The sequence below is a fragment of the Callorhinus ursinus genome, unplaced genomic scaffold (genome assembly GCF_003265705.2).
Source record: "Callorhinus ursinus isolate GAN/ISIS: 27379988/994484 unplaced genomic scaffold, GSC_fseal_2.0 scaffold6, whole genome shotgun sequence".
Taxonomy (NCBI): Eukaryota; Metazoa; Chordata; class Mammalia; order Carnivora; family Otariidae; genus Callorhinus; species Callorhinus ursinus.
In genome coordinates, this window is record NW_027397068.1 from 36,947,279 (window position 1) to 36,964,251 (window position 16,973).

A 16,973-nucleotide genomic window follows, 5' to 3' on the forward strand; every position below is an offset into this window, starting at 1 on the left:
AACTCGAGTTGTGTCGGCCCTTCTCACAACATGCTCTGAAGAGATTCTAAATCTTCTGCCACATTTTAATAGTTGAATGGCAATGGTGACTCCATACGTCCAAACGCTAGGATAGAATATCAGAGATACCAAGACCTTGAAAAAAAAAATCTCCTTTTCACCCTGGCAATGCCTTAAATAATTTCCCTCCTTGGTGTGAATTCTTTCTCTCTCCTCGGGCATTTATGTCATGCCTGGAGGCCTTCCCTGACAACCATGTCCCACACCGTTGCTCTCAGCTCTTTGCCCACAGTCAACACTGAACTCCTGGGAGGGCACTGAGGCTACTTTGTGGGTAGTTGGTGGTATCACAGCCTTTCTCTTGCTGTGTCCCTGCTCCTCAGGTACTGCTCTCCATGAGGGAAGGACTCTGATCCTTCCTGCAACGTATATTTGATAAATTGCCTTACATTTAATAATAGGACACAGATACTCTGACAAGGCAGTTGTTTGTAGTTTCATTTTCTAAGAGGAGAAGGAACAGTGGTTTTCTTTGCATTAAAGTTCAAGTTAATCAGCAAAGTACCAGAAATGAAGTTGATGTGTCCCTGTCATTAACTAGATTTGCAGACTGAGCATTCCATTAGAGAAAATTTTCAAGAGCCTTATTTTTCAGGACCTGTTGATATTCCAAAAGCGAAATCCCGGGGAGACTAAAATCCACTCCAAGGTATTCTAAGAATGCCTGGCCAGAACTGGAATTGGCAAGTTACGACACTTTTCCTTCTAGGAGTGAGCCCGTTTGAGATGACGTTATATCTTCTGAGAGGTTCAGAAAAATTTAATATGATTTCAGTTTTTATCTTTGAGCAATATCAACTAATGCAACATGTATTTGAACTTCCTGGAATTTTTGTTTTATGTATTGCTTGCTTTAAACAACTAAAAATTACATCAATTTTCACTGCTCTTCGGTATTTACTGCTCCACTAAGTCTTTTCTCCAACCTGAAATCTCAGTCAACACCACCTAGATCTTAAAAATTTCTTTTTTCCACATCTCTATGTATTTCATTCCTTTATCCCCTTCCATCCCACCTCATCAATGTGGTTTCAAGTCTCTCAGTCCCTGCTGTCATTGAAAACTGTGGCACTATTCCCCCATAAACAGACGTACTCTCCACCTGGAGCACCTACATGGTGAGAGAGCCAGCAGCCGGGGGGCCCCTCATTGTTTCTGACCTCTCAAAGCTAATGGCCCCTCTGTTCATTCAGCCCCGTATTACCTCCGCCACACCCTCAGCCCACCACCTGGGACTACTTCACCTCCGAAACCTTGAGGCGAGAATTTCCCTCTGCAACCGCAATCTCCTCCCCTTCCAGCTCTCAGTTAGCTGGTCTTCACACACACCATCAGAACTATTTCAGGACCTCACACCGCCCTCCCCCATCCGTCCCTATTATCTCCTCCTTGCTTCACTCCTTCCCTACCCAGCAGAGATGGCATGTTCCATCACTTTAACCACTCTCTCTAGTGTCTCATCTCCCCCGCTCCCCATTAGCCTACAAATTCTCCACTTCAAATGACTTCATCCTCATGTGCCCTGGGTGCACCTGGAGAAATAACATGGCTCGACCATGGGTCCTAGGCCAACTCCACGTCATCAAGCAAGCACTGGTTCCCCAAGGCGGCCCAGCAACCCTCGCCACATCGCTCCTCATCTACTTGTTATAAAGCATCATTCATTCACTCACTCGCTCAATTGCCGAAATATTTATTGAGTGCCCACTCTAGTGGTCCCTAGAGCAAAACAGACAAGGTCTCACCCTCAGAGAGCTGAAGATCTAGCCTGGAAGGCTGAAATTAAAACAAGTCCAGAGAAATGAATTATTTGGAGGCTAATGTCTGAGAAGAATGGTGAATGTATGAAATATTTATTCTGGTGAGTGGGAGGGAAGATGGCTAGGGAAACACAGGAGTGCCGCAGGACAGCTGTGAGGGACCACAGCCTGGTGACACAGAGTTGGAATAGCGCCCATGGTCGAGTCACGTGATTTCTCCAGGAGACCTCACTAGTGTGGGGCGTGGGTGCACATAGGGAAACATGCAGATGAACTCACTTGAGGTTGGGCATTTGCCAGGCGGATGAGATACATAGAGAGAAACCCTATGAACAAGACAATATTTCAGATTAAAAAGTACTAATGGACTTGTAGTCTTTTGCTAATTATTTCTTTTCTAAACAGATACTAAAACTACAACTACTACCATACAACTCTCCAGAATATTACTCAACAATTAAAGGGCACCCTCATATTCCAAAAAGTTATCTCCTTGGATATTGTTCTGAGAGATATATAAAATAGATTTTTGCTAATTATGAGTTACTTTTTCTTTTCATTACACAAATACAAAAAAATGAAAAAATTGTCATTAAAAAAAACTTCGAGCAATATAGAAGTACTCAGGATAAAAGTGAACTCTCCCAGCATCCCATTTCCCCTTTCCCACTCCCTGTCTCTGCACTAAAGCCCTGTTAAGAATTTGATGTGTGGGGGCGCCTGGGTGGCTCAGTAGGTTAAGCGTCTGCCTTCGGCTCAGGTCATGATCCCAGGGTCCTGGGATGGAGCCCCACGTTGGGCTCCCTGCTCAGTGAGGAGTTTGCTACTCCCTCTCTCTCTCTGCTTCTCCCTCAGCTTGTGCTCTCTCTCTCTGTGTCAAATAAATAAATAAAATCTTTTAAAAAAAAAGAATTAGATGTGTGTCCATACAGTGCTCATTTGTATGCGCTTACATACAAAAAGAGGTTTGCAGACATATGCGTACACACCTACGTGTGGAAATTGCATGTGTATGTGTGGAAATTGCATAGTTAAGTCATCTTTTTGAGAGCGCAAAAGGTAAACATTAGAAAAATGTGTCTTCCTTCATTTTTTTAAAGATTTATCTATTTATTTGAGAGAGAGAGAAAGAGAGAGAGCGTGCGCGTCCCCAGGTTGGGGGCGGGGCAGAGGGAGAGAATCATAACACTCCCTACTGAGAGTGGAGATCATGACCTGGGCCAGAACCAAGGGTCTGACTCTGAACCCCCTGAGCCACACAGGTGCCCCTGTGTTTTCCTTTAAATAGGAGTAAAACTTTATTGCCTATTGAAGCAAATCACTTGGACCTAAACTTAAGCTACTTTTGATAAACTGATAAGAAAGCTAAATGATGGAGACTATTGATGATCCAGGGAACAAAACACAAAATTTACTTGCTAACTCATTAGATTGAGAGGATGCTCTCAAGTAAAATTAAATTTTGTGATACACTTTTATCACAAATTATATCTAAGTTAGGAAACATGACAGAGAGGATCTTTAAAGACAGATAAGGACTCTATTAAATGTTGTCACTACAAACACAGAATTTACCCATCTGAAGTGTAAACTGTCATAAGCTATCAATATCAGAGTTTGTGAAACAGGTTTTAAATAATATAGAAAGTCCCAACATACGGCAAGATAAGATTAATAATTAATTATGCCTCTTGTTAGTCACTTCAGAACTAATTGAACCCTCAGGGAACAGATTCAGTGAGTTTTCTTTCTGTTTTTCTTTCTTTGCCACCTTGAACTAGTCATATATTTCCCACATTAGAAAAACTCAGTGCATCTTTTGGAATGTGACCTAGCTTTTACCATTGCTATCTGCCTGTTGCAGCGTGATCAGATAACAGCTTCTCATCTAAGATTAAGGACAAACAGTTTCTGCCACAATGTGCATTTATAAATGCATAATTTAGGATAGTACTATGCAATTCCTCTTCTACAACTTGCTTTTTTCATTTAACAATATGCTGAAATCTTTTATGCAGTACATGTAGATTTACCTCAGTCTTTTTAACTCTTCATCCGCTTCCATAATAAAATACCATAATTCATCAATCTACTTTCTTTTCATTAAACTTTAGTTTTTGTTACTACAAACAATGATCTAATGTTTATAGATGTGATGCTTATGCATATATCATGTAGATGGGATGTGATAGGATGCTTATGCATACATTTTTGTTTATATATCTAAATATTTCTGTATGACACATACTTGCACTTGGAATTTATACTTGTTTACATATATATATATATACTGCTGTAAATGCAAACTTTTATGTAGTAAAATGGACAAAGTATATAAAAAGTTAATTCACAGAGCAGCAAATCTAAATTACCAACAAACACATATAAAGATACTCAAACTGAGGGTGCCTGGGTGGCTCAGTCGGTTAAGCGACTGCCTTCGGCTCAGGTCATGATCCTGGAGTCCCGGGATCGAGTCCCGCATCAGGCTCCCTGCTCAGCAGGGAGTCTGCTTCTCCCTCTGACCCAACCCTGTCTCATGCTCTCTCTCTCTCTCATTCTCTCTCTCAAATAAATAAATAAAATCTTAAAAAAAATACTCAAACTGATTAATAGCCAGAAAAATAAAAATTTTACTATTTAACTGGCAAACATGTAAAAGACCAAGAAAACCTATTACTGGTGGAAATACGGGAGAAAGCTGCTTCAGCTTCTTTTGAAAGGAAAGCAATCTAGCAACATCTATTAAAATTAAAAATTTATCGGGACTTTAACCAACAAATTCACTTTTGGAATCTAATGCCATAAAAATAAAAGTCCAAAAGGTCAAAATACATAAATGAAGATGTTTGGGACAACATTCATTTCTTTCTACAAGACACAGGCCCTTTCCTGAAGGTACTCACAGCCTCTGGTGTGTGTGTGGTGGGGGGGGGGGGGCGGGGGGCATGGAGACAGATAAGTGTACAAGCAATTGGAGCTCCTGGAAGAAGTGCTAAGAAAGCTGTCCAGACCTGGGATTGGAGGGTTGCAAAAAATTCACTGAAAAGTCAACTTTGCATGACTTTTTAAGATGCAGCATGGTTCTGAGGCCCTGCGTGGTCCAGGACCACTGAACCAAAGAGAGACCACTGGACACTGGGAAAACACAACCCATAAACTTGCCATAGAACAAGACTGTGTTAATAAAAGTCATAGGTAATCTATTTTTTCAATGGCAGTGGAGACAGAATACGAGGTGCATATTGAAAAAAGGATTCGGGCTTTTGGGAAGAGAATTCAGAGTCTATTATTAAATGGTAGCCAAAATTGCTGTTTTCTTCATATGCCTGGTACAGAGTACACTCCTGAAAGGTATTTGTGGGAAGAGCATGTAAAAAGGTTTAGCTCAGATAAGACTTTCTCTTGAATAGGTTTTCCTCCCTCCCTCCCTTCCATCCTTCCATTCTTTTCCCCCACCTCTGTTTTTTTTCAAAAAAAGGAAAGGCTCTAGTCCAAGTGGGCTTCTAATCCTGTTAACCTCACTTTGACCCCCTTATTTCACCACATAACGACGAGGCAAAATCATCAGCTCTTACATCATGCAATTTAAATGCCAAAATAGTGCTGAGCAATTTTGCAAGCACAAAAGTTTGTACTAAAAAAAAAAGAATGTCTAACATTAAAAACAAACAAACAAAACAGACAGTTCATTAGAAACTGGTAATCTCTGACAACTGAGATTGCGAAGATAATGGATTTCAGGAAGGGACTACTAGCCTGTGGAGCAACAAAAGCAGCTCATCTAGAAACAAGGTACATTTTCTCCCCAACTATTGTCATTAAAGGAAAAGACATTAGAGGGGGTTCTCTTATGGAAAGGCTGGGACTCCACGGAATAATGAAAATGTTCCCAGTATCTAAGTGCTGCCTGGCATTGCTCCCGTATCAACAGCAAAACAACTGCATAGCAACCTACATTTGCCCGTTTCCTCACCCATTACCGTTTGTCCAGAGAAAACAACCTTACTACTCCCTGACTGCTTTGTGAATTTTGTCTGGCAGGAGTTGAGTCTATATGCCAAGTGGAGGAGCGACGCAGGCGGGCATTTCCCAGCACATGCTGTTCACCACGTGGGTTCCTGGAGCTGCCTCTTGGCTCAGAGGACCTAGACCTCCTCTCCCCTCCCCCACTTCCTCTCACAAAGACCACGGGCTCTAAGGATTGTCAAGTACGTGCTCCTGAGCTCCCAGCTGGCCAAGGACCCTTTCGACCCAGGGACCTGTTTCATGAATATCAGACAAGCGGTTCCAACGTGGGTTTTGCATTTCTCGGGGGTACATAGAGGTCACACTAAGAGCACAATACCAGTCACTTCTAAAACAAAGAGAGCGCACTCTAAATGCTGCTTTGCGAGGACTCTCCTCACCGCAGCGCTCCTTGCCGGGGACTGTAGCAATGGCGCCAACGACAGATCCAGACTGAGTACTTTTCCTCTTTCCAGAGGGTGCTTCCTTGAACTTTCCCATCTGCTTCTGAGTAAGATGTAGAAAATATTATTTATAAAATATGACCAGTAAGTGACTCACAGTGAATAAAAATAAATCAGGGTGCAGCTTGTCCTCTTTAAGAGAAAAAAAGAGTAAAATGCTCCACAAGTGGAGAAAGAACTCACTTTTTCAAATCTCCTCAAGGAACGTCTTCAAATGATAGGCAGGAAATGGGCTTGTGAGGGTTAAGTTAAACTCAAGAAAACTCAAGACCCCGCCCCTCATGCATATTCATAAAAGGCAACCTGAACTCCCCTCTAAAACCACAGTGTGACCGTGTTTCCCGCATACACGTTGCCTCCCACATTGCCAGGAAACACTAGAACGATGAAGCGCCCAGTGCCTTGCTTTATAACACGGTTCATAAGAATGATGATTGTTCTTTGCAGACTTAAGCCACACATTGACTGGATTTTCTCCATTGGCCTTGTGACAGCTCAAGAAGTACCCATCTGTTAGGATGCATTTTGGAGCCATCACTGTGCAAGTGTGAATTTCAAGGCTGTGGCTAATAAGAAGCAAAAGGAATATGGCTATTTATTTTCAGTGGAGCTTGGGCATTTATTATTAATACTTTAATGGAGAAATTGGTCAGTATAACCTACATAGGAAGACAATTATAGTCTATACACTGCTTCTCTTCCACATAGACTTTCTACAACAAAATGCCCAGAGGTAGCTTGACCTGCCAACAAACATAAACCAAGCACCTTGTTGTTCCAAAGGGATTTAGGGAGGCCTGTATTGAATTTTTCATTCATTCACTCAACAAATAATTACTGAGTGTTACTATATGTCGAGTACTGTTCTAGCACTTGGAAAACTGCAATGATAACAGATAAAAGTTCCTCCATCATGAAGCCTATTGTCATGCTCTTCTAGGGAGAAAGAATAATGCATCACAGAAGGTCCTGGACCTTTTTGTTCAATTTAAATGCCCTTGATGACTCCAAATGAAGAAGTTGTTATGTGTTCCCAAGTGTGCTGTATAAAAGAGAGAGAGGAAGAGAGAGCCTGAGAGAGAGAGAGAGAAACAGAAGAAAGGACAGAGGGAGAGAGGAAAAGACAGCAGCATTCAAATACAGAGAATGACCTGAGAGGGAGATTATTTTTAAAGTGTTTAAAAAAAGATTTACCTTTATGATCTAGTAAAAACAAGAAGACACCAGTGCTGGGAAACACAAAACAGACACAAAAGAACATTAGCACAGACGGAAAAAACCTACTGTGTTCTACATTAGGAAGAAAAAAAATATTATCAAGATGTCAACACTCTCTGATCCAATCTACAATTCTGACAGAAGACCCAAAAGCTTCAGAATGATATTTTGAACTAGATAAACTAGATAACTAGATAAGCTGGTTCTAAAGCAAGAAGAAAATCTGGGGCTGGGAGTGGAATGGAACGAGGGAGGGACCAGCCCTGTCCAATACTGAAATAAAGAGCTTCCATAACGAAGAGTGTGGAGTAACTGTAAATACACAGACAAAACAACAAAACTAAATTAATGCCCAGAAATAGTTCCAAATGTATATGGGAATGTAATATCTGATCCATATGACACATTCCCCAGGGGCCGGTGCACCTCATCACCATTTGTCAACCATGCTGCATGGTCCTCTGTGTCTTTCTCACCAAGAGGCTCAGTGCTAACCAGAGGCCCAGGGCACAGAAGAGCTAGGAAATAGGAAGGAAAGGGTGTCAGGTTTAGATAGCAAGACGGCAAAGCATCAATCCTACTTTCCTTGTAGCGTGGGGTGATCTGGAACCTATAACTCAACTGCACTGAGCTTTGGGTTCATTGTCCATAGCATGAGAATAATAAAATCTATCTCAAAGAATTATTGTGAGGGTAAAATAAGCTGATATATATGAACATACTTAACAAATTGATATATATGAACATACTCAACAAAGTACAAACAAATACTTCTTTTCTAAAAAAAGAAACATATCCTAGTCCAGTAGTTTAATAGGCATTTTAACTCCAGGATGATTGTTTTAACAACTTTTACAGAGGGAAATGCTTTTTAAAAATCTCAATTTCAAAAAATTAAAATCAAAACCTCAAATTCTCTTTTGTCATCCAACATTTAAGGAAAAAAGAAAGAATTGTTTTAAAACTCAGCTTCTAGGATCAATGATTTCTTTATAGAAAGAACTCTTTACAAAAGAGATCAAGATATTCAGTGGACAGATAAAATCCAGCAAGAGGAGTTTGGTTACATAGCTCAGGGAAGGATTTTGGGGGCTTTTGGTGTTTTTTGTTTGTTTGTTTCTTTTTTTCAGGGAAGGACTTTCCAACGTTAGCATTTTTAAGGAGAATGTGGACTTTTTTAAAGATGATCTTGGACTGAGATGAGACTGATGGGAACCTGTCATGTTGGGGCGTGGGTACTGCCCCAGGCCTGAGTGTGGCATCCAAAATGGAAATTGACCCTTGCACAATAGATACTGGAAAGGGTAGAAATACAAACACAACTGCATGTAAGTTTTTAATTTCTACCTTTAGTTGTATTGTACAATTCAGTGCCTAAAGGCTAAAAAGATGGTAAAGAGAGTTGTGTGAATGAAAACATGGAAACGACATGCACTCTGGGAAAACATCATGACAAAGGACGATCTTGAACAGTGTTGGAACACAAGTGGCATCAGTTGGGGGAAAGTGCCAGGCCAAAGAATTTGCAGATACCTCAGAGGTGGAGGGCCTCTGAGAGAAGCAACAGCAATGGGCATACTGTCCCACAATATGATGGCCACAGTAAAGGCATACAAGACTATGAGGTGAGTAACAAGTTGAGAAAATGTTTGCTGAATAACCCTGACTTAATTTTGTCAGGCAAGTGATCAAAAGTATGCTTGCTGCATACATAAAGAAGGAACTAATGGTGCTAATGGTGGGGAAGAAAAAGTTCTTCCCATGGTCTAGATAAGAAGTTTGGATTCAGTCTGGTTCACACCCAGAGAATGGAGACAGTCTATGGCTTTATGGCTTTGAGAAGGCCTGTAGAACAAGGAGTCGGGAAATGGGTGATTTTCTGGACGAAATGGTGGAAGGGAAAGGTTTGACAAGATTGGGAACATAGGAGGCTGGCAGGAAAATGGAGCCATTCACAGAAAAAGGGAATTTCAGGTCTGATAAAGGTTTATAAGGAGAACAGGGACAGAAAATAAGCCTGGTTTTGTCTACATTTAGCTGTAGCCAACATATGAAAGCCAAAGTCTATTAGAACCAGAATAAAAACTTTAAATATAATAAATTCAAAATTCTTATCAAGAATATTATGCTTTTTTCATCATGAGGCTAACTTTTCCCCATTTATAATATGCATAAAAATATACATGAAGTTCATGCTTATCACTGACCTACATCTTATTTAAGGAAAATATATCTGTTATAGACACTAATAAAAGAATCTTTCCTCCCACCCCTTCTTTGATAGAGAAAATAGCAGAGAAGCACATTTTTGACAATCTTGCTGAGGGAGGAAACATTTCATGCAATATCATCACCTCCACCATCTGTCTTGCTCTGAAGTTCACCAGCTGCTAAATTAATGCATTTCCTATAGGTCATCATTTTGGTCCTTTCTTGGACACGGGTCATTGAATAGGTGAGATATTTCTCTCTTTTTTTAAGATTTATTCATTTATTTGAGAGAGAGAGAGAGTGCATGGAGTGGGGGGAGAAGCAGAGGGAGAGAATCTTTCAAACAGACCCCCACTGAGCGTAGAGTCCCACGCAGGGCTCGACCTGGGACTTGATCCCACAACCCGTGAGATCACAACCTGAGCTGAAACCCAGAGTCAGACACTCAACTGACTGAGCCACCCAGGTGCCCCTGGGTGAGATGTTTCTAGGTCACTGTGTAGACTCTGTGATGAACATCAGTGTGGGGAAATACAGTTGGTTGTGATGGAAATACAAGGTGTACACACTTGTATTTGTCACAAAGTCCCATAAAAAACCTGACATCATTATTTTATCATTCACACCTTGTTTTTTTTTTTTTAATAACTGGATTGATTATTCCCCCAACTTGCCAAGTTTGGTTTTGAATAATCCTCAAGTGGTTTCTTCCCCTCTTAAGAGAAACCCTCAATGGATTTTCAAAGAATTTTGAGAATTTTCAAAAGAATCTATTACATTTTCAAACATTTTAAACAGAACTTTTATTTTCCTAATGAGATCCCTTACATGTTAAATAGTCGATAGTCATGAAGACCTTTCTCATCCTAAAGCTTCAGGGACTGATGGAAAAAATGTCATTTTTTGTGAACTTCTGAGGTGTTTGTGGAAATGAAGTCAGGGCCAAAAGAGAGCCCAGCATCTTTTGAGCACCAGCAGAAAAGCATAGCTTCCCAATGAGATTATATACAAGAGCCAACATTATATGTGGTCTGATGTGCTCTTAAAAACATTAGCCACACCTGTGGCACATAAAAGCATGGGCTTTAGAATCAAACAGACCTGGGTCTGAATCCTGACGTAGAACCAGCAGGCTACTGAGCTTCTCCAAGACTCAGTTTACATATCTCTAAAATGGATATAATAATACTCATCTTAAGATGTTATGAGAGGAAAATGAGGTAATGTGTGTAAAGAGCTAGCATAGTGCCTTCACATATAGTGAGTGCTCAAAAATGGTAGGTAATAACAATAATTATTACAGTAGTAACAACAACAATAATAATTACCTTACTGTGTAGAGTATAATCACCCAGTGGTAAGAAGGCACTGTGGAAATGGTAATAAGTTCATACCTGGCTAGTTAGACCTGAAATGGAATTTCTACCTCTCCTAACAGAATAGCATCAGCAAAGCAGTAAGGCATCGAAATGCCACCTGGGTAATAAGGCTCTTCAATGGATACCTTGAGCAGAGTACCTATGATTTTTGTTAGAAGACCTTGACAGCTAAATTAGGCTATCTTCCTTCTGTCAGGCTCCTGGAACATTCTTCTATAGAATAGACATCGTCTTATTTTAAGAACCTCCAGGGAAACAGATTCTATAACTTCCCTTAACCTATTTCAGTGTGCAGCAACTGTCCCTCTTAGTAAGTCTTCAGGGCTAATCTAAATCCTTTGCATAGTTTTAGGCCCGTCATCTTACACTTAATTCAGATTTTATTGATACTTGCCTTGGTATTAAGCAAATACAGCTAGAAATATATACACACGTGTTAACAGGAGTTTTCAGTACCGGCATTCATTCCTGATAATCAGCCTTGATAAGCTCACATGCAGGAAAGGGTAGCATTGCTAAGGTAATCAGAAACACGTTAGCACTGTTTGCTTAGAGGCACAGCCCTAGTTCATCCTTGACAATTGTCACACACTGACTTGTGTGCCATGAATCAGAAATGAGCAACATTTTAAAAGCCAGCAAACTGAAAGGAACTGTTCTCCAAGTGGTTTCTGCAGAGTTTACTTCCACTTGGGCCAAGCAGCCCCACAGCGCGTTGGCTCCCTCCCTTTGGAAGGCGTCACCACCTGTCCACCTTCTGGGAGCTCTCAAACTTTTGCACAGTGCCTAGGATTCATCAAACAGCAAGAAAAACAACAAACCCCCGGAAGCCATCATCAAGGTGCAAGGGACTTTTCTTTCTTCATCATTTCGTGTCACAGAGGCACCAGTCCGAGGGCCACTGCTATGCTCAGTGCATCAGAAAAGCAGTGCCGAAAAGGGACTCAAGTGGATGAGAGCATGTGCCCAGACACTTCTGGGCCGAGCCAGGCTACCTGTCAAAGACCCCGAATTTACATGTAGACGAGGTCAAAGTTCCCGAAGAGTGTTTTTTGAAACATGGTCCCTAGACACTGTCCCCTCCTCACCTTCCCCCCAAAAGAGCAGTAAAAAATATTCAGAAAAGGTGAAGTATAGAGTTGGATTAACCACGACCTAAGAAGGCATAAGCTTTATCTGTATGGGTAACATCCAAAGCTCTACATCTCGTTTATATTCATGATTTTGTGCTCTGTGGACCATAATTCTCTGGACTGCTCTGAAACCTGCTTCCTCTTCTATATAACAAGATTAATAATCTTTTGCCCACACTTAGTGTTACTTTTCTTGAAAGGTACACCAAAGAGAGCTCTAGGACTCACAAATCTGGATCCCACCCCTGACTTCATGCCATATTCCTTTTTGGGAGATTCATAGTGCCTGTTTATTAAACTAAGTCCTGAAGGATAGACTTCTGATTCATTCTGTGTAATCTAATGTTTCCTCCTAAGGATGCGACATGATGCCACTCTGTCTTACCCAGTGTCCAGCCTGCCACTTGGGAGGAGACAACAGGTGACTGAGATCATGAGTCCTCATGTCAGCCACCCTCTGGAGGTCCACATGCCCCTCCTCCCCATCTCCACTTCTCTAGACGTTCTCTTCTCAAGGACATTGAAAGGCAGGTGAGCAGGACTGCAGAGTCCCCATCCTGTTCCCAGACATCCACTGGAGTGGCTGTCTCTTCCAGAAATGTCATGTCAGATTCATTGCTCCTCTCCATTAGAATCTTCCAGGTTGTGCTGAGTTCCCCGTCAGGTGGGTGCTTGAGGACATAATGAGGAAAAAAAGCAACTGGAAAAAAACACTAGGAAGAACAATAGTGACTGGTACACTGACATCGTAGTTACAACAGGGAGACATAAAATGGATGTGAATATAATGCTTAACCAGGTGTTGGTAAATTTTTATATAAGAGCAAAGTGGCAATAGTATTTTTCTTTCTTTTTAAGCATTTCCTTTTTAGGAGAAGAAAGGAGACCTTAGCTTCACTTTAATCTTGGGAAGAGAGGGCTGCCTTCATCTATTCACCATGCCTATCCTGGAACCCTGATGGGGGGAAGAAAGGCATGTTCTTGGTCTCCCCACTCTCCACCAAATGTAACCTACCCACTCCACTCCCAAGGACCCACTTGTCCAAGCCTCAGAGTAGGGACATGGTAGGGGATGGAGACATGGAGATCTCAGGCATCAACGGCTGATACAATTGCCATGTGTGGTAGGCATGGGTCCTTGAAAAGTTTGTTCTTGGAGGGCAGAAGTCCTTGTGGCAGAAAGGGCCCTGCAAGGGGGTCAAAGGGTGGCTAGAGTCACAGCCTGCCACTTACTGATGCATTATAATTTCTTGCACCCCTCTGAGAGCCAGTTTTCTCCTCTATGTCACAGGATTATTGGGACCGGGTCTGCATTTACTAGTGCTTAATAGCAGTTGCACCTGAGCTGGTGATGAGTCGATCGTCCGGGTCGACGCTGGGTCTCCAGCAAGCATTAAACAGGAACTGCCTGTGGGGGCTGCGTGCCGACCGCCCGTGGCTCAGACCAGGTCTTCTGTCATGTTCACTTCCTCCTGCTCCGACTTCACCGCACAAGGACAGCGGGAGGTGACAAAGGCTAAAGGCCAACAAGGCCCACCCGCCCGCCGTGGTGCGTCCGTGGCACGTGCGCTCCGGCCACGCGTGTCTCCGAAGTCGCGGGGACCGAGGGCCGGCTCAGCCGCCACGGGCGGAGGCAATACTGAGCACAGGGTGGGTTGGGCTCGGGTTTGCGACGTTTCTCTTTTTTGTTCTTTCACCCAGGAAGGCATTTGAGTGTGGGCCTATCTTCCTGGCCGCTTTCTTTTGAGTCTACTTTTTGTTGTGCTTATCTAACTGGACTAACGTTCTTTATTTCATTTCACTTTATCTTTTTCCTTTGAACTCCCATCTCTGCCTCTTCTGTTCTGATCTCTTTTCTCCACTTTGCTGTCCTTTTTGCTTCCTAGGTCCCCTAAAGTCCTTTGGAACATTTCTGCACAGGTAAGCAGATTCGCCTTTCCCAGCAGGGATGAGGGGCGACTCCTCCGCGGGGGGAGCCTCTCCCCACGCATATCTGCGGCTGCCCCGTGAGCCCCTAGAGTTCAGACCGTTTCGCTGGGAACATACATCTTACACCGTAAGCCGATGCACACCTGCAGATAGAACCGACACCATCTTTATCCTAGAACCCGCGAGGCACCCTCATAGCTTCATCTTTCTCTTCCTTCCTTCCCTCCTTCTGTCCGTCCCTTCTTCCTCTCACCCTCCCTCCCTCTTTGTCTGTCTTTCCTTCCCTCTCCCTCTCTCTCGCCCATTCCCTCTAAACTGATCTCAGGAGTCATGACTGTCATCAACAGAGGACTGAAACTTGCACGTCGAAAACTACTGTTTGGAAGCTCAGTCCACTGGCCCTGGGAAAGAGGCCTTTTATTTTCCTTCAGTGCATACTGTGTCTGTGTATCATGGGAAACCCCTCCTCAAACAGATGAAATTTAAACTCTCCTGGGGTGAACTGAGAGACAAAGACAGAAGGAACAACAGGTCTTTAAAGAATATTGTGGAGGGCGCCTGGATGGCTCAGTTGGTTAAGCGTCTGCCTTAGGCTCAGGTCATGATCTCGGGGTCCTGGGATTGAGTCCCACTTTGGCAGGGAGCCTGCTTCTCCCCCCCATCTCTCATGAATAAATAAATAAAATCTTTAAAAAACAATAAAGGATATTGTGGAGACATCTTGGGGTTCAGGAAAGGGGGATAATTGCCCTGATGCTTTGAGGTTCCCTGGTTCCTCTCCTCATGATGTCCCCGTGTTTTCTGCCTATCTCTCACCTCCCCCCAAAAAAGCTCTGACAAAGGGTCTTGCAGTAAGCAGAATAATCCTCCCCCCACCCCCGCCAAGATGTCCATGTCTAGTCCCTGCAACCAGCAAATATGTTTGTTATGTTATGTGGCAAGGGGAAATTAAGCTTGCAGATGGAGTTAAGGTTGCTAATCAACAGATTTTGTAATGGGGAGAATTTCCTGGACTGTTTGGTTAGGACCAGTGCAATCACAAAGGTCCTTATATGTACAAAGGGGGGGGAGGGGGCCGCAGTCAGTTAAGCACCTGTGTTTGACTCAGGTCATGATTCCAGGCTCCTGGGATCCCGTCCGCATCAGGCTCCCTGCTCAGCGGGGAGCCTGCTTCTCCCTCTCAGTTTCCCTGAGCAGGGACTCAGAAGAGGAGACCACCAGGGGAACCAGCGCTGAGGCAGGAGCGCCTGCGCTAAGTAGTGACACTTACCTCAAGGAGCTCGACCAGGTTCCCACAATAAATATGGGAGAAACATCCTGGCAGGCTTCTGGCCAGGGGAGAGGAAAAAGAACCATTTTGAAATACGCCAGAGCACTTGTTCTTAACGAGGGCTGACCTCAGAGGAAACTATTTAACCAGAGCCTAACCAGCTGGGGTCCTCTCAGAGCCTAACTGACCTGGGAAAGGAAATGCCCAATTCCAGCCCACTCTAGCCATCCCTTCCCACCTAAGACGGGGGAAGGCAAAAACTGAGACACACTTGTGAGCTCACAGCACAGAGGCACAGGCTCACTAGAAGACTGGGAACTGATCACAGGAGTGCATAAGGCTGCCCGTCCCCCACACCTCCCCACCACATTCCTTCCTGAAGGCCGATTTACAGCACCCAGCACGTCCCCGAGCAGCTACAAAATGACAAGGCATACCAAAAGACCGAAAACACAGTTCGAAGAGACAGGTCAAGCATCAAAGCCAGACATGGCAGGGATATTGTAATTATTAGACTGGGAATCTGAAACAGTTTTGATTAATATGCTAATAAGATAGATAGCATGCAAGAAAGACTCCATTAGCCATTGTTAGCTTAGAAGATGGAAGGGAGCCACAATGAATGCGGAAAGTCTCTAGAAACTGTAAATGACAAGAAAACAGAATCTCCCCTCCTTGCTCCAGAAAGAAAAACAATCCTGCCAGCACCTTGACTGTAGCCCAGGGAGACCCATTGCAGACTGCTGACCTCCAGGACTATAAGATAATACACCTGTGTTGTTTTAAGCCACTAAATTTGAGGAGATTTGTTTCAGCAGCAATTGAAAACTAATACAGATGTATTCTTGGTCGATTATAACACACTATGAATTAGAGCATTTCTGAGCTCAGAGTTTATTTTAAATACTTGCTTTCTTCTTTCAAGGCTGGCCCTGGCACTTGGCATTGTTCTCAGTCTGGGAAAGGAAGAATGAGCAGAGGTCTCCTGCCAACCCGTGAGCCACTGATACCTGGTAGTGGCTGAGCGGGCTGAGCGCTGGAGGGAGGGTAATTGTGATGCCGAGGAAAGTGGGCTTCCTTGGAGGGCGGGTTCTTCCTCCTCCATCTCAGCAGAGACCATGAAACTCAGTTACCCTGCAAACTGTCATTTTGTCTGGGGTTTGTTTTTTTTTCTTTTAAAGAATCAAGGCAGTCACTACATCTTAATGTCTGAGCTGTCTAAGCGAGGAAACCACCCAGCTACAATTCTGGAGCAGAGATTTCTTAGAGCGGAGATTTTCCTAAGTGGTGATGAGTGCTGCTGTGAGCTCCTGTTGGACTAGATCTTATCACCACCCCCAGCCCCCACTGCCCAACCCTCCTTTTAAAATAAGGTTTAGAAGTAAATGCCTTCATTAGTTTTTTGCATTATAATCTCCCTTTAGAAAGACTATGAATATATACCGGCATATGTGGTTGTCTCCTTTTTTAAACTGAGATATAATTAACATAATATTATATTAGTTTCAGGGATACAACATAATGATCCAATGTTTGTGTAT

The 16,973-nt window shown here is 42.9% G+C and overlaps 2 protein-coding genes across 3 annotated transcripts in view; both read right to left on the bottom strand.

Annotated features, from left to right (window-relative positions):
- CEP85L (centrosomal protein 85 like) overlaps nucleotides 1–6,492 on the bottom strand; it is a 218,189-nt gene extending 211,697 nt beyond the window's left edge. Inside the window, exon 1 of the mRNA XM_073893851.1 lies at nucleotides 6,476–6,492. The gene's annotated coding sequence lies outside the window, so the exon portion shown is untranslated. The remainder of the gene's footprint in view (nucleotides 1–6,475) is intronic.
- Nucleotides 1–16,973, bottom strand: part of MCM9 (minichromosome maintenance 9 homologous recombination repair factor) — a 189,028-nt gene that overhangs the window by 5,288 nt on the left and 166,767 nt on the right. The gene's annotated exons all lie outside the window — the stretch shown is intronic.